General features: G+C 39.2%; 1 protein-coding gene and 1 non-coding gene across 9 annotated transcripts in view; one reads left to right on the plus strand and one right to left on the minus strand.

Moving 5' to 3' along the window:
• SMG6 (SMG6 nonsense mediated mRNA decay factor) overlaps positions 1 to 24,882 on the plus strand; it is a 217,688-nt gene that overhangs the window by 161,427 nt on the left and 31,379 nt on the right. The window lies entirely within an intron of this gene.
• LOC132219425 (U6 spliceosomal RNA) lies at positions 1,453 to 1,555 on the minus strand. The gene has a single exon (XR_009449438.1). It is a non-coding gene; the product is annotated as a U6 spliceosomal RNA (small nuclear RNA).

The raw sequence follows: 24,882 nt of genomic DNA on the forward strand, positions 1-24,882 counted from the left end.
CAAATCTTTAGACTTTAAATCTAGCTCTTTTTTTTTTTTTTTTTTTTTTTGGTATAGACAGAACAACATTTGGAGTCAAGAATAGTAAATATATTTTCCAGTGAACAATAAATATAGTTAGCACCCTAGCCGGTTTGGCTCAGTGGATAGAGCCATCAGCCTGTGGACTGAAAGGTCCCAGGTTCAATTCCAGTCAAGGGCACATGCCCGGGTTGTGGGCCAATCCCCAGTAGGAGGCGTGCAGGAGGCAGCTGATCAATGATTCTCATCATTGATGTTTCTATCTCTCTCTCCCTTCCTCTCCGAAATCAATAAAAATACGTATTTTAAAAAATAATAAAATAAATTAAATATGGTGAGCAAGTTCAGTTATTCCTTTTTAAAATATGTTTTTATTGAATTTTAGAGAGAGAGGAAGGAGAGGGATTAGAGAGATAGAAACATCGATGAGAGAGAAACATCATCTATCACTGCCTCTTGCACGCCCCCTACTAGGGATCAAGCCCGAAACCCGGGCATGTGCCTTGACCGGGAATTGAACCGGTGACTTCTTGGTTCCTGGGTTAACACTCAACTGCCGAGCGACACCAGCCAGGTGAGTTATTCCTTTTTAAGGTAAAAAATAAAATGGGTCTTTGAAATAATGAAAATTACTACCGTAACTAATAAACTGATTTTGAAAATGTTTAAAGAGGAATTTTCAGGCAGTTTCACGCATAGACATTTGAATTACCTTCTCATGTTCTCTGCCCACTTTCTATTGAAATACAATTTACTTATTTTTGTAAAGGCCTTTCTAGCAAAGATTGTAACCCTTTTCCAATCATTTATATTGAAAATATTTTGTACAGTTTGTCACCTTCCATTGTCTATGGAATTTTCTCAAATGCAAATTATTTTAAATTTTATATAGTCAGTCTTTCCATTTTCCCTTTATGTGATTTGTTTTTATACTTAGAAAAGTGTTCCTAACATAAAATCAGATAAATAATCCTAGTTTCTCAATATTTTACTTTTTGAAAATTTATATTAAAACTTGCCTCGGGAATTTATTTTGCTGAATAATATGAGGTAGAGATCTAAACTTAATTTTTTACATATTTGTGTATTCTTGAAGCATAACTATTGATTTAGTTACTATAGCTTTGTAATACGTTTTGATACTTTTCTCACCTATTTATGCTTTATGCAAACTTCAGAGTAATTTTAAGTCCCTTTACCCCCCCCCCCCATAAAAAAGAAATTCTAATTGTCTTTTTTGAGATATAATTGACCTACAACTTTATATTTAAGCTTCAGATGTACAACATGACTTGATGTATGTATATATTGCAAAATGATCACCACAATAAGTCTAGTAAACAGCTATCACCACACAATTACAATTTGTTGTTGTTGTTGTGATGGGAACTTTTAAGATCTACTCTCTTAGCAATTCTCAAATATTCATTTAAAAATGTGGGACACTTCACAAATTTATGTGTCAATTTTGTGCAATACCATGCTGATCTCAGTATCATTCCAATTTTAGTAGATGTGCTGCAGAAGTTACCACTCATGATATTTTGATTGGAACTGCATTCACAATTTTTTTTAAAAAAATTTGACATTGTTGAAGATTTTCTTATTAAAACAAAGTGTTCGCTGCATATCAGTTCTTTTATGTGTCTCATATTTTTTCATTAATTTTCTTGCTATAATTAATGGAACTTTTTTTCCATTACACCTTCTGAATAGTAGTTGGAAAAAGCCAACTTACGTACATATTTATATCCAGCCATCATATCAAACTCTCTTATTATCACTTTGAATTTTCTGAGTATATTAACTTCAAATAAAGCTAACGTAATTTCTCTGATTTCTGCTTCATTGCTTTGAAACTTTTAGAAGCATTGAATAATAATGCTAAAAGTAGGAATTCTTTTCTAATTTATTTTAATATTAGGAATATTTAGTATTTTAAACATTTCTATGTTGTTCTGTTGTTCTAAATGGCATAGATAGTAAGGGTCTTTCTATTTTAATTTACTGAGTCTTTGCTTAGAATAAAAAGTATTCTGAAGTTTTAACAAATGCCTTTCAGTAACTGTTAAAATAATTTATTCTTCAATTTATGTGATATGATAAATATATTTTCTAATATATTTGGACTCGGTATAGTTGTATTTTAATGGTGTGCTAAATTTGATTTGCTGTTATTTTACTTAAGATGTTTACATCTATTTCCATATTGGGCGTATCCTGTGTTTTCTGCCTTTGCTGGTTTTTTTACCCCTTTGGGTATTTGAGTATGTGCTGACTTTATTTTTTTAAATGGGAAGCGGCTTTTCTTTTTGTGATCTGGAAAGTGTTTATCACTTTAAAAAATTATTCTTTTTTAAAATTTATTTTAGAGAGAAAGGAAGGTAGAGGGACAGAAAGCGGGGAGAGAGAGAAACATTGATGAAGAGAGAAACATTGATATGAAAGAGAAGCATCGATCTGTTGCCTCCTGTATGCACCCTGACCAGGGATCGAACCTGCAGCCTGGGTATGTGCCCAATAACCTTTACAAAGCTCCAGCCAACGGATCCACACCAGCCAGGACTTAAAAATCATTCTTGACTCTGCTCATACTCTACCTTCAGTGTCTCAACAATCATAACTCTCTACCTTTGAAATATATAATCCAGCCATTTCATAATTTCCACAAGCACCACCATAGTCCAGTGTTACTTTCTCTTGCTTACAGTATTACTTACTGTATGTAGACTTGTTCTTACTATTTGCCCCGCCTTCAATCTAGTTTCAACACAGCAGCTAGAGTGATCTTTTAAGATGTAAACGGGGCCGAAACCGGTTTGGCTCAGTGGATAGAGCGTCGGCCTGTAGACTGAAGGGTCCCGGGTTCGATTCCGGTCAAGGGCATGTACCTGGGTTGCGGGCACATCCCCAGTGGGGGGTGTGCAGGAGACGGCTGATCGATGTTTCTAGCTCTCTATCTCTCTCCCTTCCTCTCTGTAGAAAATCAATAAAATATATTTTTTAAAAAAAAGATGTAAATGGGGTTATTTGACACAACTGCTCTAGTAAGTCCCTTTAAAGCAGTGGTTCTCAACCTGTGGGTCGCAACCCCTTTGGTAGTCGAATGACCCTTTCACAGGGGTCACCTAAGACCATCAGAAAACACATATATAATTACATATTGTTTTTGTGATTAATCACTATGTTTTAATTATGTCCAATTTGTAACAATGAAAATACATCCTGCATATCAGATATTTACATTATGATTCATAACAGTAGCAAAATTACAGTTATGAAGTAGCAACGAAAATAATTTTATGGTTGGGCGTCACCACAACATGAGGAACTGTATTAAAGGGTCGCGGCATTAGGAAGGTTGAGAACCACTGCTTTAAAGGATTCCTATCTCTTTTAGAAAAAAACATCAAGACCTGACCTAGGTTTACTTCCTTTCTGACTTCATCTCTTGTCACTCTCTTGTTCACCTATTCTTCACTGGCCAAACAAGCCTACTCATTCTTTAGTCCTGCCAAATACTTTATGCCTCTGGACCTTTGCACTTCTGTTCTGCTGCATTCACTATTATCCCACTGCATCGTTTACTTTCTAATGTCCTTCAGATCAGGAGTCAGTCTTACCAGAAGTTTCTTTACCAGAGAGCTATTGAAATGAGCACTGTACCCAGGCACTCTCTGCCCCTTACTGTACTTTATTTTTCTTCTTAGTACTTACCATCACCTGACAATTGGTTTTTGTTTTGTTTTGTTATGCTTATTTTCCCTCACTAAAATGTAAAAACCTTGTTTTTATTTACTGTATTAATCCCCAGTGCTAAATAACAGTTCCTGGAGAATAAACCCCTCCTCCATACCACTAATAAATATTTATTAACTGAATACGTGAATGAACTGAAGGAACTCACCTATAAAGGCATCTTTAGGAAGAAAAATGTTGGCGCCTCCTTTTTCTGTTTCTTCCCTTATTAGTCTTTTCAAATATTTTAGCTCTTATGTCAAATGTTGTGGCAGAATTGTTGGGACATAACAGATATATATAAATAATTTTCCAATTTTAAGTGTTCAATTGGATAAGTTTTGAAAAAAATATACAGTAGTATAAAGACCACCACAATCATGATATGGAACATTCCCATCATTTCATGTGTCAATTTTGTTAATGACTCATTTCTCTAAAATATTTATTTCTTTGTTTTCCGATATTTTTCTTAAATTTGTTAGCAACTTAGATTTTTTAGTTATAAAAAACTAGTCATGCCCTAACCAGTTTGGCTCAGAGGATGGAGCATCAGCCTATGGACTGGGGGGTCCCAGGTTCGATTCCGGTCAAGGGCATGTAACTGGGTTGCGGGCACATCCCCAGTGAGAGGTGTGCGGGAGGCAGCTGATCGATGTTTCTCTCTCATCGATGTTTCTAACTCTCTGTCCCTCTCCCTTCCTCTCTGTGAAAAATCAATAAAATATATTTTAAAAAAACAAAACAAAAAAAAACACTAGTCATTATATTCATTGTTTAATAAATTAATTTTTATCTCATTTTCTTCCTTTTATTTTTCTTAAGTTTGCTTTGTTCTGCTTCTGTTGGATCTTTTGTTTATTCGTTTTTTACTAGTGTACTTAAAAGCTTTATGGCTTTGCCGAAACTGGTTTGGCTCAGTGGATAGAGCGTCGGCTTGCGGACTGAAGGCTCCCGGGTTCAATTCCAGTCAAGGGCATGTACCTGGGTTGCGGGCACATCCCCAGTGGGAGATGTGCAGGAGGCAGCTGATCGATGTTTCTCTCTCATCGATGTTTCTGACTCTCTATCTCTCTCCCTTTCTCTCTGTAAAAAATCAATAAAAAAAAAATCAATAAAATATATTTTAAAAAAAAGCTTTATGGCTTTAAATATGCCATTATTAATACTTTGGCTACATTCGAATCCATTTACATGTATACTATTCTAATGATGGTTTTCTCAATGGTCTTTATTATTTTGATTTTTCTCTTTGATTCTAAACTTATTTGGAAGAGTTTTATTTTTTGAAGTTGAATTTCTTAAACTTTTATTATTAATTTCTACTTTTGGATATTTTTAAAAATTATATAACCTAATACTTAATTTTAAAAGATGTATAATGAATTTTGAGAATGTATTTTTATAATATATAAAATTCAACATATAGCTATTGAATAACAACACTATTCTAATAGTCTGTATTATTATTTTTACCTGCTTGATATGTTAAAGACTGAAAGTGTTATTTGTCTGCCACTACAGTTGTGTTCTTGTCAGTTTCTTCTTGTATTCCACAGGGTGTTTTGTGGTGGTTGTTTTTTCTCTATTTTCATTTCAGTTCACTCTTGCCTTAAATCCTACTTTGTTTTTTTATTTTGTTTTGATATTTGTCTTTGCCTAATAAATTTCAGCCTATCCACCCCACCCCTTTTTTTAAAAAAAATTCATTGTTTTAGGTATATCTCTTCTAAACTCTGTGTACACATTGCATTTTAAAAAAAATTTTATTGATCCCTGGCTGAGTAGCTCATTTGGTTAGAGCATTGTACCCACACACCAATGTTGTGGGTTTGATCCCTGGTCAGGGCACATATAAGAATCAATGAGTGCATGAATAAGTGGGACAACAAACCGATGTTTCTCTCTCTCTCCCCTCTCTCCCTTCCTCTCTCTCTAAAAATCTGTAAACAAATTTTTTTTAAAATTGTTTTTTATTGAGATGAACTTTGTATGACATAAATTTAATCATTTAAAGTGCAAAATTCAGGTCGGCAGTGTGGATCAGTGGGTTGATCGTCATCCTATGAACTAGGAGATCACAGTTCAATTCCCAGTCAAGGCACATGCCCGGGTTACAGGCTCAATCCCCAGAGGGCGGGGGGGTGGCGTGCAGGAGGCAGCCAATCAATGATTCTTTAATTCCACTTGCTTATCTTTAAAATGAAATATTTTTAATTATTTGTCTTTGCTTTTCCAATAGAATTAAACAGAATATAATATTTTTTCATTTTAGTTAAGTTTATGTTCAGCTGCAAGAAACAAAAAATCCTAAAATAACAGTAAGTTAAAAAGGTTGAAATAGCTTTCCCTCAAGTAAAACAAGTTGAGATATTTTCTAATTTGGCACTCAGTAGTGTCACAGACTGAGGTTCTTTCTGTTCCGTTGCTCTGTTGTACATGGCTTTTATTTCCAAGGACTCCTCATAGTCTAAGATAGCGGTTGGAATGTCAGCCATTTAATCTGCATACAAGCCTGTGGGGAGTAGAAACAGTTAAAGAAGGAATGCAATTAAAAAAAATTTTTTTTAAAGACACCTCTCTCTTTAAGGACCTATCCTGGTAGTTTGTACATACTTCTGCCTACATTCTCTTGGCCAGAACTGAGTCACATGGCCAAACCTAGTTACAATGTAGACTAGGATATATTTTTATTCTAGGTAGCAGTAGGCACAGCTAAAAACAACAGTTTTCCATTACAGAGGAAGAAAAGGAGAACAAATAATGGAAAACAACTAGTAGTTTCTGCCACACCTCCCCATGCATAAATTTAGGATACTGTCTTCTCTCACCATTCTTCTAATTTTTTAGGTTGTTTTTTTCTTAATTGATTTGTGAGAGGGAGAGAGAAAGGGGGGGGGGGGGGAGAGAGAGAGAGACAGAGAGACAGAGAGATTTGTTATTCCACTTATTTATGCACTTATTGGTTGATTCTTGTATGTGCCCTGACCAGGGATGGAACTCCCTGCAACCTTGGCATATTGAGACAATGCTTTAACAAACTGAGCTATCTGCCAGGACCTAATTTCTTAGTTTTTATAGATATTAGTGAGATATTAGACAGTAGTCCTTATTTATTAAAGGCTTACAATGTATCAGTTTTTTTTTTTTTTAAATATATTCCATTGATTTTTCCACAGAGAGGAAGGGAGAGAGATAGGGAGTCAGAAACATCGATGAGAGAGAAACATCGATCAGCTGCCTCCTGCACATCGCCTACTGGGGATGTGCCCGCAACCCAGGTACATGCCCTTGACCGGAATCGAACCCAGGACCTTTCAGTCTGCAGGCCGACGCTCCATCCACTGAGCCAAACCGGTTTTGGCTACAATGTATCAGTTTTAATCTTCACAACAATTCTACCTGGGATAAGTGCTGTTATTATCCCCATTTTACAGATAAAGAAACTGAGACCCTAAAAAGATTAATAAGCACTTTACCTAAAGTCACACATCCAATAATTCAAACCCATGCTGTAGTTTCTAGATTAATCACTGTACACTCTCAACCCTGTTCTCATTAAATATTTTTATACTGTGGTATGTACATTGTTTACCTTTTCTTTGAAGAATAACGTTTGACATTTTCACTGTTTCAGAATACTGTTAACATCACTTATATAGAATTAAATATCTTTTACTCTTTGCTTTTTTGCCATTTGTTTAATACAGTGTATCTGTTTTTACTCTTGGGTTTTGTGGGGTTTTCTGATGTTTTTTGCTGTTACTTTGGTTTTGTTATTTTTTACTATTGGAATTTTCAAACATACAAGAAAAGTAAATAGAATAGTATAATGAATCACTATGTAGCTTGAGCAGTGATCAACATTTTGCCAATATTTTAAAAAATCGTTCTCCTTGTCCCCCAGCCAGATTTTTGTACGTGGGGGTTTTAAATCAAATTCCATTCATATAGAAAACATTTCAGTAGGTATCGCTAACTTGTAAGGCTTCTTCCCCTAGCATGACCGCCATAACCTAATTATACATGTCAAAATTAATAATTTTTCTTTTTAATACTCACCCGAGAATATTTTTTTCATTGATTTTCATGGAGTGGAAGGGAGGGAGAGGGGAGGGAGAGAAGACGTAGCGAAGGAGAGAGGGACGGAGGGAAACATCAAAGTGAGACAGACACAATGATTGGTTGCCCCTGACCAGGGCCACGGATCCAACCTGCAACCCAGGTATCTGTCCTTGACCAGGAATCAAACCCATGACCCTTTGATGCTTGGGCCAAAGCTCTAACCACAAAGCAACACCAGCCAGGGCTTAATAACTTATCAATATCATATAGTCCATTTTAAAATTCTCCAGCTTACCCCAAAATGCCATTTCTCAATGAATCCATCAGTATTAAGATCTAAGCAAGCTCTATGTACCTTGTATTTGGCTGATAGGTCTCTTAAAACTCTAACAGTTTCCCCAACTCCCTAGTTGTTATACCATTCATTTGTTGAAGATGTTCTTGCTTTTTTAAACAATATTCTTGCTTTTTAAAATACATATATATACGTACATATATATGTGTGTGTATATATATGTATGTATATATACACACATATGTGTGTGTGTGTGTGTGTGTGTATACACACACACACACTTTGCTCTACTGTGTTAAATGTTGAATACATATTTGATTTTTTTCCCCTGAAAGAAAAATTTTTATCTTTCTAAGTTTATCTGAGAATGTCTTTTGCCCTTCTACATTAATAGCTAATTGGGGACAGAAAAGTCTGAGACCCATCAGGGTGTGTGTGTGTGTGTGTGTGTGTGTGTGTGTGTGTGTGTGAATGTTCACAGCATTATTTTTTCTCATTATGCTTAGAACTGAACCTGTGGGTCAAGGGTGGCAATTGTCTGACATGTGTGCATTCATTCTGTGCAAAAGACGAGCATTACTCATTGATCATGGCACTCTTTCCCATAGAACACAGATGAAGCCTCACATTTTTTAAAAGAAAATACCCCTCCCCCCGAAAGAAAAAACACAACACTTTTTTGCCATCCCTAATGAAGATGTTAGTCTCTTGTTACTAAGTTTCTTAACATGCCCTTTGAAAGTTCAGGATTTAAATCTCTTTCAGGGAAGTTTCCTTTTCATTTTTTTCTTTCTTCCTTTCTCTTTTTTTAAAAGTATTGCTCTTTTCTCAGTCTTAATCTTTCTGGAATAGCTTTTAAAGATTAGGGTTCTGTTTTTACATTTCTTAACTTTTAAAAAATTTTCTCATTTTTATCTCCGTTTTTTCTTCTGTGTTGTAGATGAGGCTGAAGCAAGTTATCCATTTGACTAATTCAGTTTTCTTTTGTATTTAACTGCTGCTTGCTAGTACTGCCTTACCTATAGTTTTTCTTGACTATTTTTTCATCTGACTGCTTAATCTAGGTTGAAATGCAGTTTGCTATGTTTTTTTTAATTATTTAACCTTTTAAACCTTTTAACCTTTTAAAGTAATGTGTACTAGTCTTTTAAGTTTAAGCTCAGTACATTTTAATATGTGGTTATATTTAATGCCAACTGTCACCCAGATCAAGATACAGAATACTATGACATTCCGGCAGGCTTCTTTACACTGTCCTTAAAACTGTCCTTCACACAGGTAACTGGTATTCTAAACCTCAGTCATGATTAGTTTTGCCTGTTTTTTAATTGTATACAGGGGCAAAAGTAGGTTTACAGTTATTTGTATAGAAAAAGAGATGCGGGTTATGATCATTACAATATTAACTCTGTGTTTTGCGTACTCACAACTGTAAACCTACTTTTTCCAACCCCTGTATAAATGGAATCATAGTACATATCCTTTGTATCTGGCTTCTTTTGTTCAATACCATCTGTGAGAGATCGTCCATGTTGTTGCATGTGAAAGTAGTTTTATTGTTCATTACTTCTGTGTATTGTTTTGTCGTATGAATATACCACAATTTATTCTACTATTAATAAAAGTTTATTTCTTTTACCAGTCTTGGCTATTATGAATAAAGCTGCCATGAACATTTTTTATGTCTTTTGGTGGACATATGCTCTTATTTCTCCTTGATATATACCTAGGAATGGGATTGTTAGATCATAAGGAGGTATATGTTTGACTTCAGTAGACACTGCCAAATGGATTTCCAAGGTGACTGTACCAATATACATGAGCATCTGCAGTATGTGAGAGTTTCACTTGCTCCACATCTTTACCAACCTTGGTTTTAATTTTCATTTTAGCCTATATGCTAGGTGTGTATCTCATTGTAATTTTAATCTCCATTTCCCAGGTGAATAATGATGTTATACCTTTACTTTTGCTATTGGCCCTTGAGAGATCCTCATTAGTCGTGTGCTCTTTCCTGACTTTTGTTTATTTCCCTTGAGTGATTGGTCTTCCTTGATTTATAGAATTTTTAAAATATTCTGAATATAAGTCCTGTGTTGGATATATACTAGTAGATTGAAGAGATCTTCTTCAGTCTGTGCTCATGTTTTCACTCCTAATGGTGTCTTAGATGAACACAAGTTCTTAATTTTAATGAAGTCAAATTTATCATTATTCTTCTATTATGGTTAGTGTTTTGTGTCCTATTTAAGAAATATTTGCCTACTCCAAGATCATAAAGATACTCTATTTTTTTCTTCTAGAAGTTATTTTTCCTTTCACATTTAGGTCTCTAATCCATCTCAAATTAATTTTTGTTTATGGCATGATGTAGAGGCAAGGTTAATCTTTTCCCATACAGATAGCCAGTTGATCAAGCATGATTTATTACAAGATCAGTTTTACCCACTGAACTACAATGGTGCCTTGTCGTAGTCAGGTGATTATATATGTCTGGGTTTATTTCTAGACTTTCTGTTCTTCTCCGATGGTCTGTTTATCTGTCCTTGTGCCATTATTGTTGAGTATTAACGTAAAAGTTTCCAAACTTGCCCTGGCCGGGTGGCTCAGTTGCTTGGAGTATTATTGTCCCATACACCAGAAGGTTGCAGGTTTGATCCTTGGTCAGGGCACATACCTAGGTTGCCGGTTTGATCTCTAGTCGGGGCGTGTATGGGAGGCAACCAATCAATGTTTCTTTCTCACATTACTGGTTTCTCTCTCTCTCTCTCTCCTCTCCCCCCCCCCCGCCCCCCCCCCCTCATTCTTTCTCTCTCTCAAAATCAATTGCCTCAGATGAGGATTTTTTTAAAAATTCCAAACTTTTCACAGTGACTCTTCTAGATAAATATTTACTTATTCTTTGGTAAGTATCCTTCTATTCCCTTGTAATACCTTTTCATGTTAGGTGATTTTTTTTTTTCATCCTTATTGGAGCAGTCTAAACTATTCCTATTGAGAGCTTAGATATGTCTCTGTTAAGATTTTCAGGTGCAGATAAAGGGAAAAGAGGAACCTTTAATTTACATTGCTGGTATTAAACTCTCCTAGAAGAGGGTGGAAAGGAAACTAGAGCTAGAGATAGTCACGGCAAGGAGCTAAACCCTCTGTTTCCTAGAGTAGACCAGGTTTACTGTTCTTATTTTGGGGGGGGTTCCCCCTATTTTAGAAGCCAGCCTCAACTTTGTCTTTCTTCTGCCTCATGTGGGCACCTGACACCACTTGTAAGTCAGCAACTGCTAAGTTTCTTCGGATACCCTGGTGGGATCCTGTTGTGCCTGTCTATGTGTGCCACACCCACTTTGGTTCTTGTCCTAGTTGCTCCCGGATAAGAGCATTAGTGGAGTACTGCTGCTACGGTCTCATCTACATACTCATCAGGCAGGCAAAGGGTTGAACATCAGTTGTCATTTTCCTCATTCCAGTCCCATCTGCAGTTTGTCTTGCAGAACATTCCTCATAGTTTCTGGTATGTGGTTGCCTGGTACCAATATATGCTTTCTTCATTATTCCCCCACCCCCACCCCTGTAATTTCAATGGAAAACTGGAAGGGTGGACAAAATAGCTAGAAGCATGTACTTAAAGCCATTTTAATTACAAGTCAGTGCTAGTTTTTTTAAAATTGAGTGTCTAGCTTTCCAAGTTGAATACTTTGAAAGTCATTGTTCATTTTATTAAGGTGAGCATTGTTCTTAAAATGTGTTTGCATGGATTTATATCTGTGTGACTTGTTACTTCATAATGAGTAGCTCTGCTACTCTCCTGTAGATTCAGGAAATTCAGTATTCATGAAGATACCCCTCAAGTCTTCCTGTATTGAGTCAACTCTTCAGCTTGGTATCTCCTCTACCCTCACCCCTACAGCCTGAATATGAGTAGAACCATAGCCCAAAGGCTCCGTAAGCTGCACTGAGAAAGATAGGACAGTGACAGATACCCAGAATGGGGTAGGAGAGATTGTTTTGAATGCCTTTATTTGATAATAAATGCCACATGGCTCTCTTGCCACTGGGGAAGAGAAACTGACTCTGGGATTAGGGATGACCCAGTTTGTGCTCTTCAGCTCGAGCCCTTTCCCAATTTAGCTTGTCAAAGACCCAGCTGAGAAGCAGGGACTATTTCCTATATTCTTTGTAACTCCAGTGCTGGTTAAAAGTCTCAGGAATTAGTAAGCAGTAAATTAGTAAGAGTACACATTTACAAGTTTTTGTTTATTTCTTTTGTTTATTTCTAGCTAAAGTATAAAGATGTTCTATTTCATTTTTTATTTAGGAGAAAATATTTTTAACATATTTTTTATTGATTTAAGAGAGGAAGGGAGAGGGAGAGAGATATGGAAACATCAATGTTGAGAGAGAATCATTGATCAGCTGCCTCCTGCACACCCGCTACTGGGGATTGAGCCTGCAAGCCAGGCATGTGCCCTTGACCAGAATCGAACCTGGGACCCTTCAGTCCACAGGCTGACACACTCTATCCACTGAGCCAAACAAGTTAGGGCTCATAAAAATTAAAGTTTTTATATTCTAATTTAAATACAAGATCTTGGAACAGACCCTCAAGTGATTTTTTCCCCCCAATTTATATTTTTTAAATAGGAAATCAGTAGTAGGAAATTTAACTAGGAAGACCCTAAGCTCCAAATGTAAAGATACCTCCTTTCTCCAAGAATGAGGCCTGATCAGGTTCTGACCCAATATGGAGTGGGAGGGGACAAATCACAACTAAAGACCTTGGCACTTCTATAAGAAATTTAAATAACAGGCAGACATATAGAGATTCGTAAATATGTACTTGGTGCCAACTAAACCACAGAGAAGATACTGCATTTGTGGTCCAGAGAAGTTAAATATTTGTGGTCAATTTAAAATTCAACATAAAACTCTCATCTGTGATGGAAAATGTCCAGAAACTGCATGGAGGCCATGCAAGCTACATAAACTCTCCAAGGCTTCTTCTTTCCCCTGGCTGGGCTAGAAGAGCCTGTTTGCCTTTCCTCATACTGCACACAGCTGGCAAGCCCTTCTAGGAGAGAAAGGGCTCCCTGGCACTCCGGCTACCTACTTTAGAAGGCCCTCTCTGCTTTGTGGTTCACTCCTTCACATCTGATCAAGCAGCATATTATCCAAGAACCTTTCCCTGTCCATCTTATATAAAACTAGAGGCCTGGTGCATGAAATTCATGCACTCGGAGGGGGTCCCTCAGTCCAGGAGCCTTCGGGAGATGTCCGACTGCCGGCTTAAGCCTGCTCCCTGTGGTGAGCGGGCCTAAGCCAGCAGTCGGACAGCCTTAGAGCTGTCGCGGAGGTGGAAGAGGCTCCTGCCACCGCCGCTGTGCTCACCAGCCGTGAGCCCAGCTCAGGGCTTCTGGCTGAGTGGTGCTCCCCCTGTGGGAGCACACTGACCACCAGGGGGCAGCTCCTGTGTTGAACATCTGCCCCCTGGTGGTCAGTGCGCGTCATAGCAATCAGTCGTTCCACTGTTCGGTCAATTTGCATATTAGCTTTTTATTATATAGGATAGCAATACTCTCCCCAACCTTGTTACTCTCTGTCCCTCTTACCCTACTTTTTTATAGTACTTACTATTACATGTCCTTTATTTATTTGCTTATTTGTTTCTCAGTTTCACAAGAATGTTAAGCTCCGTAACATCAGGAGCATTGTTTTATTGAGTGCTGTATTCCTAGTTCCTTGAATACGGCCTACCACATAGCAGTTACTGAATAAATATTTCTTGAATGAATTCAGTGGAATACCTTAAAACGTTTCAGGAAGTACAGTCTAGGAAGCAAAGAGTTATATCCTGCTCGGAATAGGGTACTGTTATATGGTAGATCCTCAGACTGTGAGATCAGCCTAAAACACCGTAAATGCTTTTCTTTATATATATAATTATTGATTTCAGAGAGGAAGGAAGAGGGAGATAGAGAGAGAGAGAGAGGAAGAGAGAGAGAGAGAGAGAAACATCAATGATGAGAATGAGAGAGAATAATGCATTGGCTGCCTTCTGCACGCCCCCTACTGGGGACCGAGCCCACAACCCAGGCATGTGTCCTTGACCAGAATTGAACCTTGAACCCTTCAGTCCACAGGCCAAGGCTCTATCCACTGAGCCAAACCAGCTAGGGCAATGCTTTACTTTCTATTCCATGGTAGCTGCATATGATTCCCAAGAGGGAGACTGGCACTTGCAGATGGTGCCTGAGCCTTCAGATGTACTAGGCACCTGGCTTACACATAGTGATAGAATTAACAGTTTAATATTCATGTTGCAGTGTTTCTAGCCTTCAAATTTGTTGAGGACTCTTTGATGTGGGAGCTCTTTCTGGACAGAATGCAGACTGGAGCACATACTTATACTGTTCATATTCTTTTTTGACATGTAAATGCAGCCCCTCTTGCCCAGCTTTTTGTCATTTGAGACCCTGCCTGGTTGAAGGGACTGTTGTTGCTCATCAGGCCTGTTGGACATGATGATGAGTGATGGACTTGACTGATTTGCTCCTATCTGCTTTTCTTTGCTAGGTTTTCCAGTCCCCCCAATACAGAGAAACTGTTGCAATAAACACATTAGGTTTTCTGGATCTGTTCCAGAACCTTATTGTTGATGACCTTTAGCATTTGGCATGAAGTGTGCTTCACAATGGTGTTGATAATCTCTAAGATAACTGTCAAGTTTTAAAAATGGCAATGTGTATCACCATTTGTATTTATAAGGTATAGGAAGAGCCCATACTTAATTGTATATGACAGTGTATGCATACATATCTCTGAAGGACATACCAGAAACTGGCATGGGGCTGGGGAACAGAGGTTCTAGAAACCAGAAGTGAAATTTTGTTTCTAAAATTCAGCTGCTTGTACTGTTGGTTTGTTTTAACATGTGCCATGTGTGTAAATACATGTATAAGCAGCTTCGGTTTGGCTGGTACTTGAAGCCAATGTGACTCCATATCTTCATTACCCCCTAGAAGAGAAGCTATCGTTAAACTTCTTTTCTGCTTTGTCAGCAGCAAGAGTGACTTAAGCCTAAATAACAGAATTTGGTGACAGCTTTTAGCTCTTGTGGTCAATAAAAAAGATAGTTTAGGCTGTGTGTATAGGCTTCCCTAGTACAGGCTGGTACAGAAATTTTCTCTTTCTTATCAGTATGAAGCACTGAAACTGTATTTTAACAAAGTTTATACAGTAGTCGCCCATTATCCACAGGGGATTCATTCCAAGATCCACAGTGGATGCCTGAAAGTGAGGATTGTACTAGACCCTATATATACTATTTTTTTCTCTGTCTACATACCTATGATAAAGTTTAACATCCTCTTGTACTTTGGTGCCATTATTACATAAAATAGGGGTTACTTGTACAGAAGCACTGTGATACCGGGACAGTCAGTCTGATAACTGAGACAGCTACTAAGTGAATAATAGGTAGGTTGGGTATCTGGCATGGATACAGTGGACAAAGGGATGATTCACACCCCAGGCAGGACATAGCAGGACAGCGTGAGATTTCATCATGCTACTCAGAATGGTCACAATTTAAAACTTAATTATCAATTGTTTGCTTCTGGAATGTTTTATTTAATAATTTTGGACCATGGTTGACCAAGAGTATCTGAAACTGCAGGAAGTAAAACCACGGATAAGGGAAGACACTGTAATTGTTTGCATGTCGTTCTGTGTGTGTGCTCCAACAGTAGAGCAAGCAGTGTTCCTAGTTACCAGCTGGCTGTCTCTATCCCTGTTCTTAGTCTAATAACTTGGAAAGATTTAATAAATAATCAGAAATATATTTAACAGCAGCTTTTTTATTTCTTTTTCAAATCCTATGAGGATATACTACATAGGGTTGGTGATCAGGAATGGACCAGATGAGATACCATAAACTCTAATGCCATTTTGCCAGAATGACCTGCAGAAAAATACATCTCCCTGATCTGAATAAAAGTCATAGTCCTCATGCTCTGTTCTGTTCATAAGAAATGTCCATATAAGTTATTCTGTCTGGGCTTGAGTTTACTCAATGTAAAATGGGGGTGACAATAGTACCTTTGTAAGATTTCAGTAAGGATTAAATGAGATAACATAAGTGAAAATGCCGACATTATAAAAATAAAAGTCTCTTCAACATGTCTGTTCTTCATAATAAGTGGAGGGGGCTGTTAAGAAAACTCCAAAGAAACAACCAGTTATAATCCAGTTTACACCAAATTCCCATATATCTTCCCAGATCATCCTACAATTTCTATTGCTGTTTTCTGTAATTCATAAGGATTTTCTCATTATCTCTACTATCTTCAGTTTTTACCCTCTCAATTGTTGCTATTATCTGTGGCTTTGGATGTGAAAAAACCAACCAAACAAAAAGTGCTTGTTGGATTTGCGTTTTAGACTATGTTCAGGCCCAGCAAGAAATTAGACAGGATTCGGGCATTTTCCTGGAGGCAAGACATTATTCCAAGGATTCTCCTATAATGGAAACCCTCAAGTGAGAATCTGTGTACTCTTGAAGGAGAGTAGCAAAACACCACTTTGAAAATAAAATCATGCTGTCCTGGGCATTCCAGTGCTTCCCGGGCTGGCCTTCTTGTGACACCATTCCTTTCTGCGATCCCACCCCACTCAGCCCTGGCACATAGTCAGTCCCATGAACATGCCACCTGCTCGCTCCCCCACCCCCCCATCCTTTGGCTGCTCAGTTTACTTTTTCCACATCCTCACCCTCTTCCAGTTCCAAACTAAATAACCTTCACAGATGGCTTGTTCCATCAGAGCTGTTTCAGAGCACAGGACAGTAATGTGGGGTCCAGGAGGAACTGCCAAAGCCCGAGACTGCCCTTCCTACACAGACCCAAGACAACTTTGTCATCAGCTCCCTAGAAGTCCATGGACAGTGAGCAGAAAGGCTGGCAGATTGGGTGGTGGAATGTCTCTTTAACACTATAATCCTCTAGCAGCTAGCAACTAGTTCTCACTTAGATTTACAAGTCAAAACCTAGAGCTGGATACATTGCATACTCAATTTTCCACATAAGACAGAGCACTTTGTAGTTGGCATTTCTCCCCCAGTTTTTTACAGCATGGAAACCCAACAGGAAATGGCAGTCCCATTTGTGTTTTGGATCATGGTTTGAGTCCTTACTGAACTTCTTTGTGAACTTCTGGAGAGGTCTAGATCCCTGCCCTGCCTGACCTGAAGGGCAGTATTCCCAGCTGTCAGCACATCCTTGGGAAGAGGGTGAACTTCAGTCGCCTATTAGAAATCCTGCAGATGAGAGAAGACCCAGCATTTCACTCTTTCTTTCCTGTCAGCAGGACATGTAAGTTTCCTGCCTGCCTTGTCATCAGCTTTGAAATATTTTTCTCCTACATCCCCCCAAGTATGCAGTGGTGTGTAAGCTTCTGCCCCCATTCATGATCCCAGCACCCTCCGTCCCTCTGTTGTAATCAGATGGATCTGGTTAATTTTGCCCTCATGACAAGACAGCCTTTTCCTTGTCCTCACAGTTATTCCTGTGGAACTTAAGACCTCTCTGGTCATGGTCTCCTCTCTTTCCCTTCCTGCTGTCTCATCTCTAAGTGTAGCCTCTGGTTCCTCTGAGGTCACTGAGAAAAGGCAGTATGTGCCATTTACTATTATAGGAGTCTCTCTTCCCTCAGTAAGCAGAGTTGAAAGACCCCCCCACCCTTCCTCCATCAAAAGCCATGTTGTTGGCTTAATCTGCTTGAATTTGCACATAACTTGGCAGGGAACAATGGCATGTGTGGAGTGGTCTGGCCAGACAAAGGGAAGGTAACTCTCAGAGCGGACAGTTGAAGCTTCCCCTGGAAACACCAGAAAAGAGAAGGGAAAAAAAAATTCTGTGGCAGGAAAAAAAACTATTCTTTCTCTTCTCCACCTTCATATCTTCCTCCAAGATCAAGAGTTACCAGATGAACAGCACTGTTGTTTGCACAGTAAAAGTTTCTGGGATTGATGGGTTTATGTAACCTTTGTGTGCCAGCTGGAAGAAGGAAGCTTTGATTTCCTTTGTCTTGCCCCCATGTTCTATGATGGACCTTCCTCTCTACAATACATCCAGAGGTCAACACTGTGTAGTGCAAATAACTTTCTGGGGACACTCATGCATAGGTCTTAACTTGGCACCCAACAGTGACTAGTTTCCCATATTCATTCAGCGCATCAGCTGATTAACTGAAGTCTTACCCATACTGTGTCCAGGGAAATTAAATCTGAATGATAGAACTCCTTTTAGGGCACATGCATTGAGAAATTTTTTTATTTTTTTTTTTACGTTTCAGGTTGGTGTATTTGTTTAACCAGAACAGGCCATTTGTTTGCCCATGTGGTCTGTAATCTCATTTTATTTTTTAATCTTTATTGTTGAACGTATTACATATGGCCTTTTTTCCCCCCTGGAATTTTTAATGTTAGTACCTCTGTTCTTGCCTATAACTTAGCCAAGTACCTATTTGATTTATGTTAATTTAGATGCAAATTCGTCATAAGTGTTTATTTTGTCTTGGGGGCAGGCCTTTTGGCTCCTGGGCAAGGGGGATATCCTTTAGTGAAAAGGACTTGAAGTAGGTCCCTATCTCCAAAAGTATCAATACCTTCGTAAGAGGCTACAAAGTATAACGGACTAAGCACAGACCTTTGGAGTAAGACAAATCTAGGTTCAAATCCCAGCTTCACCACTTACTGGATATTTCTTTCCTCAGAGCTTCAATTTCCTCTTCCTCTTTCTATCTCACAGGATTACTGTGATAATCAAATGAAATAACATAATGCCTAGCAACCATCAGTCACCACTTCATCTCCACCACAGCATTCCCAGTAAAATGGGATATGTCAGCCATCGAGAAGCTATGACCAGTGAAAACTGCAGAGGAAGTAAAATGCTATTTTTTTCTACTTGCCATTACCCTGAACCTCTGTCCTGGGCTTCTTGCATGGTCATGAGTTTCTGTTTTTAGAATGTGCCCAACCTGAGTTTGGTCACTGTTCTTTTTCCCTCGTGAAGACTCCTTTCATGATCAATACCCAAGGGCTTTAGGATGTCTAGATGGTGATTCTCCTAGAAGGCAAGCCTGATCCCATGCCACATAGGTGTTGCTGGCAGACTGGTCTCCAGAGACCACTCTTGACCTCTTCGCACCTTGGCTTTTCTTAAGAAGCCTTTCTTGGCTTCAGATCTGGTGAGAAACCAGCCAGAGAGCTTGTCCTCAGCCTCCGGTGGGACGCACAGGTTTGGCTTGTACCCTGCAAGTGGCCTGGAGGGAGCTCCAGGGTGTTGGAGATGGCCATGGGAAAGAAACGGCTCAGAAAAAGAGCACGGTATGTGAGCCAGCAGCTCCCCACTGCCTGCTGGAGCGGGCTCAGCGAGTCCTCTGACAAGAGGCTTCAGAACACTAAACAGGTGATTAAAAAATCAGTCCGAGTCTTTCCAAACCTCACAGAAAGCCAAAAACTTAGTTTGGACACCAACAGAAATTTTCCACTCTGGAGCTTTATAAACTGATCTGCTGTTTCTTCCTCTGCTCTGTGGCCAGAGGGGAGCTCTGTGCTAATGATTCCATAAAACCCTCCAAGTCTTCCTTAGTGGCTTATCATATGAGAAGAACCTATACCACCTTTTTCCGTCAAGAATTGTCTCCTATGGAAACAGATTCTAAGTCATCAACCCTTCCAAAAAGGCGAAGCCCAGTTCTTGGCACTATCCCCTAGGACAGAACAGCTCCCCCATCAAGGTCAATGGCAGAGCTGAACTGTCTTTCCTCTCCTCCTTTCCAAGATGCCTTCCCAGAATCATAGAAACCTTTAGGGATGGAAAGGGATCTTCAGGATCGTCTGTATTTTGCAAACAAGGTTCAGTAACTTGACCAGGTGAGGAGAGCATGAAGGAACTTTTCCTCTAGACCAGTGATGGCGAACCTTTTGAGCTTGGTGTGTCAGCATTTTGAAAAACCCTAACTTAACTCTGGTACCATGTCACATATAGAAATTTTTTGATATTTGCAACCATAGTAAAACAAAGACATATTTTTGATATTTATCTTATTACTTAAATGCCATTTAACAAAGAAAAATCAACCAAAAAAATGAGTTCGCATGTCACCTCTTACACGTGTGTCATAGGTTCGCCATCACTGCTCTAGACCCTGCTCTCCCTGGACCTGGGCCTGTCAGCTGCCCAAGAAAAGCATACCCAGCCCAGGAGTTCAGTCTTCAGAAATCAGCAACAAGATTGCCCCTCTTTGGTTTTTTGTTTGTTTGTTTTGTTTTTAAAATTTTTATTGATTTTTTTTAGAGAGGGAAACATCGATTTGTTGTTCACTTATACATTCATTGGTTGATTCTTCTATATGCCCTCACCGGGAATCAAACCCTCAACCTTGACATATCGGGATGATACTCTAACCACCTGAGCTACCCAGCCAGGACGAGGCTGCCCCCCTTTGAGTGTCTGTACTAGATCAGATTTTCCCCCTTGTGGGATGTGAGCATCTCTGTCCCTAGCACAGAGCTGGTAAATGGTCCAGATCCATGGGGAACTGTGGCAGTTGGACACTGATTAAGAGAAGAGGCATGTTGTAGCTCCTCCACTTACTGCATAACCTTGAGCAAGTCTGTGCCTTGATTTCTTCATCTTTCAAATTGAGATAACAGCCCTTCCTACTTCATAGAGTTGTCGAGATTAGGTGAGTTGGTGTATGTAAAGCATTTGGCATGGTGCCTTGCATGTAGCAGCCATGCTGTTATTGGGAACTTTTAAGGATGAATGAAGCACATAGCAGGTTTGTTGTTATGCCTTAGAAGGCCCAATGGTGCTCTCCCAGGAAGCGGCTCTCGTGAAGTGGCAAGAACACTGGACTAGAAAGTCATTGCATCTGGCTTCAGATCTCATTGAAATTACTCAAGTTTCAGTTTTCTTACCTCTATTATCATTATCTAATTGTAATCGTAATTTCTTCATAGGGTGCTAAGGATTTTATAGATCCTAAAAGTGCCATGGAAAATATAAGGTCATATTTTTTGTACCTTAGCTAAAGTGGAGTTGCATTTTGAAGAATTGACCAAAATGTGGCCACCTATCTTTTCAGCCTTTACAGCAGTGATTGTGAAACTTCAGTGTTCATAAGTACCTGGGAGACTTATTTAAAGTGTACAGTACAAGGCCCTATCCCCAGAAATACTAATTTATTTAGTCCAAAGTAGAGTCCAGGAATATATAATTTTAACAAGCTCACTATGTGATTCTGACTCAGGTGGTTTGAAAAATAATGCTTTTTAGTATTCAGAGGTAAAGAAAGGAAACTAATACTTATTTAGCTTCTTCTATGTGCCAACATTTGCCTTACTTATACTTCATCTCACACTATGAATAGACTTTATTTTTTTTATTATTATTGAATGTAGTTATATTTCTTCAATAATTACAAGCAATAAAATACAATAACCAAAAATATATTTTCTCTAGATATGCACATAATTCTTTTACTAATATGAAAAAGAATGTTATTTCTAAATGTTGAGCCTAGCACAAGCAGAAATCAGCACATGACACAAACACAATTTAGTTAGGTTTAGTTATCAAAGCTTGTCTTATCTCCAACTATGAGGTACTATTAGCCACATTTGATACTCAGGACTCTAGATGTAGGACTCGAAAATGCAATTTATAGTGACCTTATACCTCAGCCCTAACCTCAGAGAATTTCTGTATTTTTTACATTTTTACTTTGTTGTGGGGATTCTCAAGATATGGGTGTAATATTTCCAAGAGCATAACACCAGTGCTTTGAAGAGCGTAAGTCTCACCTCTTGCTGAGATGTGTTATACCTTACCCTGGGGCAACAGCCTCTACTTACAGCAACGTGTGATGTGCCCAGAGCTTGGCTTCTTGTGGTATCTTTTTTTTTTTTTTTTTTTATTGATTTTTTACAGAGAGGAAGGGAGAGAGATAAAGAGTTAGAAACATCGATGAGAGAGAAACATCGATCAGCTGCCTCCTGCACATCTCCTACTGGGGATATGCCCGCAACCCAGGTACATGCCCTTGACCGGAATCGAACCTGGGACCTTTCAGTCCGCAGGCCGACGCTCTATCCACTGAGCCAAACCGGTTTCGGCTTCTTGTGGTATCTTATTTCAAACTAGAAACTCTTGTAAGCAGTTTGTCAAGAGAGCACCTATCCCAAGTTATTGAGCCCAAACTTCACAGGGAACTCCACCTAAAGCAGAGAGTAGCATCTCTTAATCTGTCCAGGGTGTCTGTGTGCAACACAACACAAGGAGCATGATAGTAGACAATGTGGTTAGCACCTCTCCCTGATCATGACGTCCCCTGGAATTGTCCTAAGGTCCTGAGGCTGCCATTTGCCTCCCGTGGTGAGTCATCCACGTTGTCCAAATACCCATAGTGTATGCTGCAGATAGATTTTCTGTGTGCATGTACATACAAATTACATTGTCTGCCCTTAGGAAACTTACTTAGGACAGAAAATAGGACAGATGAATAGGAAAAGATATTGATAAGCATAAACTAATCAACAGATCAAATTATGGATATCTTGAACTTGAGAGGGAATACATTCTCAGATGACAAATTTAAGAACCAAAGGGAACTTTACAGGCTACAATGAAAGAAGTACATAACAAGATGAAATCAAATAAGAAAGAATAAATGCATAACCATAACCTTATCCAGAAAGTCAGCTGCACATAGCAAGTAGCATGCAGCCCAATACTAAATAATAGCGTTTCTTATAATGTGGGAGACCTCAGTGAAGGAATGTTATAAAAGGGACTCGTTAGTGGGGTTCTTGCACTTAGTGGGGGAGATACTATTTAGTTACATATGTGAAAACAATTTGGGAATTTGTTCATTTAAAGCTCACAATGTCTTAGCGCAAGGTGGTGAACAGCAAAACCAAAGCCATTTTAGTCTATTCATAGAATCAAGGTATCGAGAATGGAACAAGGAGGAGATGTTCCGCTCTGTTCCCAGCCGCCAGCTCACATATGGGCACTCGCTACAGGAGACACAGTAGTCTCAGTGAAAGTCTTAGTGAAAAATAAGCAGGATGTTTAGGAGACAGTTGAAGTGAGGAACAGTTGCAGGAAGTGGGACTGTTTAGCCTAGAGAAGGTATCACACAGCAGACTTCAAATAATTTGAGACCAGTCATGTAGAAGCAGAATTAGAGTTTTTTTATGTGGCTGGAGGACAGAATTAGAAGCGCTGGGGGACAGATATGGGTTTAAAAGGGACAGGCATTTCTACCAATTTAGAAAAGCTAAAAAATGGAATGGGTTCCCTGGTAGGAAGTGAGCCCCCTTTTAGACTTAAGACAGTAGCAGAGCTTTCATACAGCATGGTCTGGATTGAAAGTTAACGGGGGGAATTTGTTAGGTAATAATAAAAATTACTTATTTGTTTCTTAAACATTAAGTAATGGTGGTTTTAAAAAGCTTCCTAGGGTTCTTGAATCTTTTTCCACCTGAAATAGTCAAGAAAGGGGTGGATCACTGGGAGATGATATTGAGGCTCTGAATGATCAGTTACTCTGTGGCATATTAGTAATACCGATGTTGAGGGCTGCTATAAGGTCAGAGAAGATGAAGGAAGTGTGGGACTAACCCCTAGGTGCCGAAGGGACAACTGTGCATTTGGAAGAGGTTAGTGTCAGGTTACTACAGAATCCCTCTGGACTGAAAATTCTGTGAAATCAAGATCTGCCTTGTTTCTCTTGTGTGCCCAGAATGTGTAACAGTCCCTGTCACACATTAGAGCCTTAAGAAAACTGTGTGGACAGTGACAGGCTTGAAAAGGTTTCTTGGGAGAAAAGCGGGGGGGGGGGGGGGGGGCTTTTTATCAAACTTAAAGGAAGATTAGGGAATGAGTTGGCTGCATAAAGGTGAAGTCACTGTAGATTAGGGAAATAATCTGTTAAGTCTCCGAGGTGCAAAGGGGAGCAAATGGCATGCAGGGGAACATCCAACAGGTTGCCTGGGGCCTGGAGTTGAGAATTCGGAAATAATAGCAAGAAGTGAGAGTGGTAATATACAAGTGGGAGGGGTGGGTGGGTGCTAGAGAGCTTGCCCAGATCACGGAAAGCATTGAGAAAAGTTGGAATTTAATCTTGTAGCAAGGCTAAGCCCAAGGGAATTCCCCATCTGACTTCCTCAGGACCCTTCTGTGTAAAAGGGATAAAGGAGGGGGTGCCAGGTCTCTACAAGGAGCTTCTCTTCCCCTCAGGCTTCCTCTTCCTTTTCCCTTGAGAGAAGAGGAATGAGACTTCTGCCCTCCTGAGTGCTTTAGGTAATGTTTGGGGGTGGGGGGAGGAGTCTTTGAGGTGACACCTCTGTCCCATTCCCCCCCCCCCCCCACTGGAGCCACAGGACTTTGCTTTGTTCTCTACTGAATCCTCAGGGCCTAGAATAGTGTCTAATGCACACAGTAAGGCACTTAGTAAATGTTTGTTGAATTGAATGTTGACTAAATGTGTTGAATGCTACCAATGTCTCAGGACTGCTCACACACACACATAAAATAAAACCAGAAATAAACCAGGTGAAGGAACCTAAACACCAGTCTAAGGGGTGGTCTCCTGATCCTGCCTGTCCGGAAGGCAAATAAGAATGTGGCTCAGAGCAACTAGAGCCCAGGATACAGTGCTCCTGGCCCAAAACTAACTGGCAGTATGGAAACAGACTG

This window comes from Myotis daubentonii, chromosome 16 (assembly GCF_963259705.1).
Source record: "Myotis daubentonii chromosome 16, mMyoDau2.1, whole genome shotgun sequence".
Taxonomy (NCBI): domain Eukaryota; kingdom Metazoa; phylum Chordata; class Mammalia; order Chiroptera; family Vespertilionidae; genus Myotis; species Myotis daubentonii.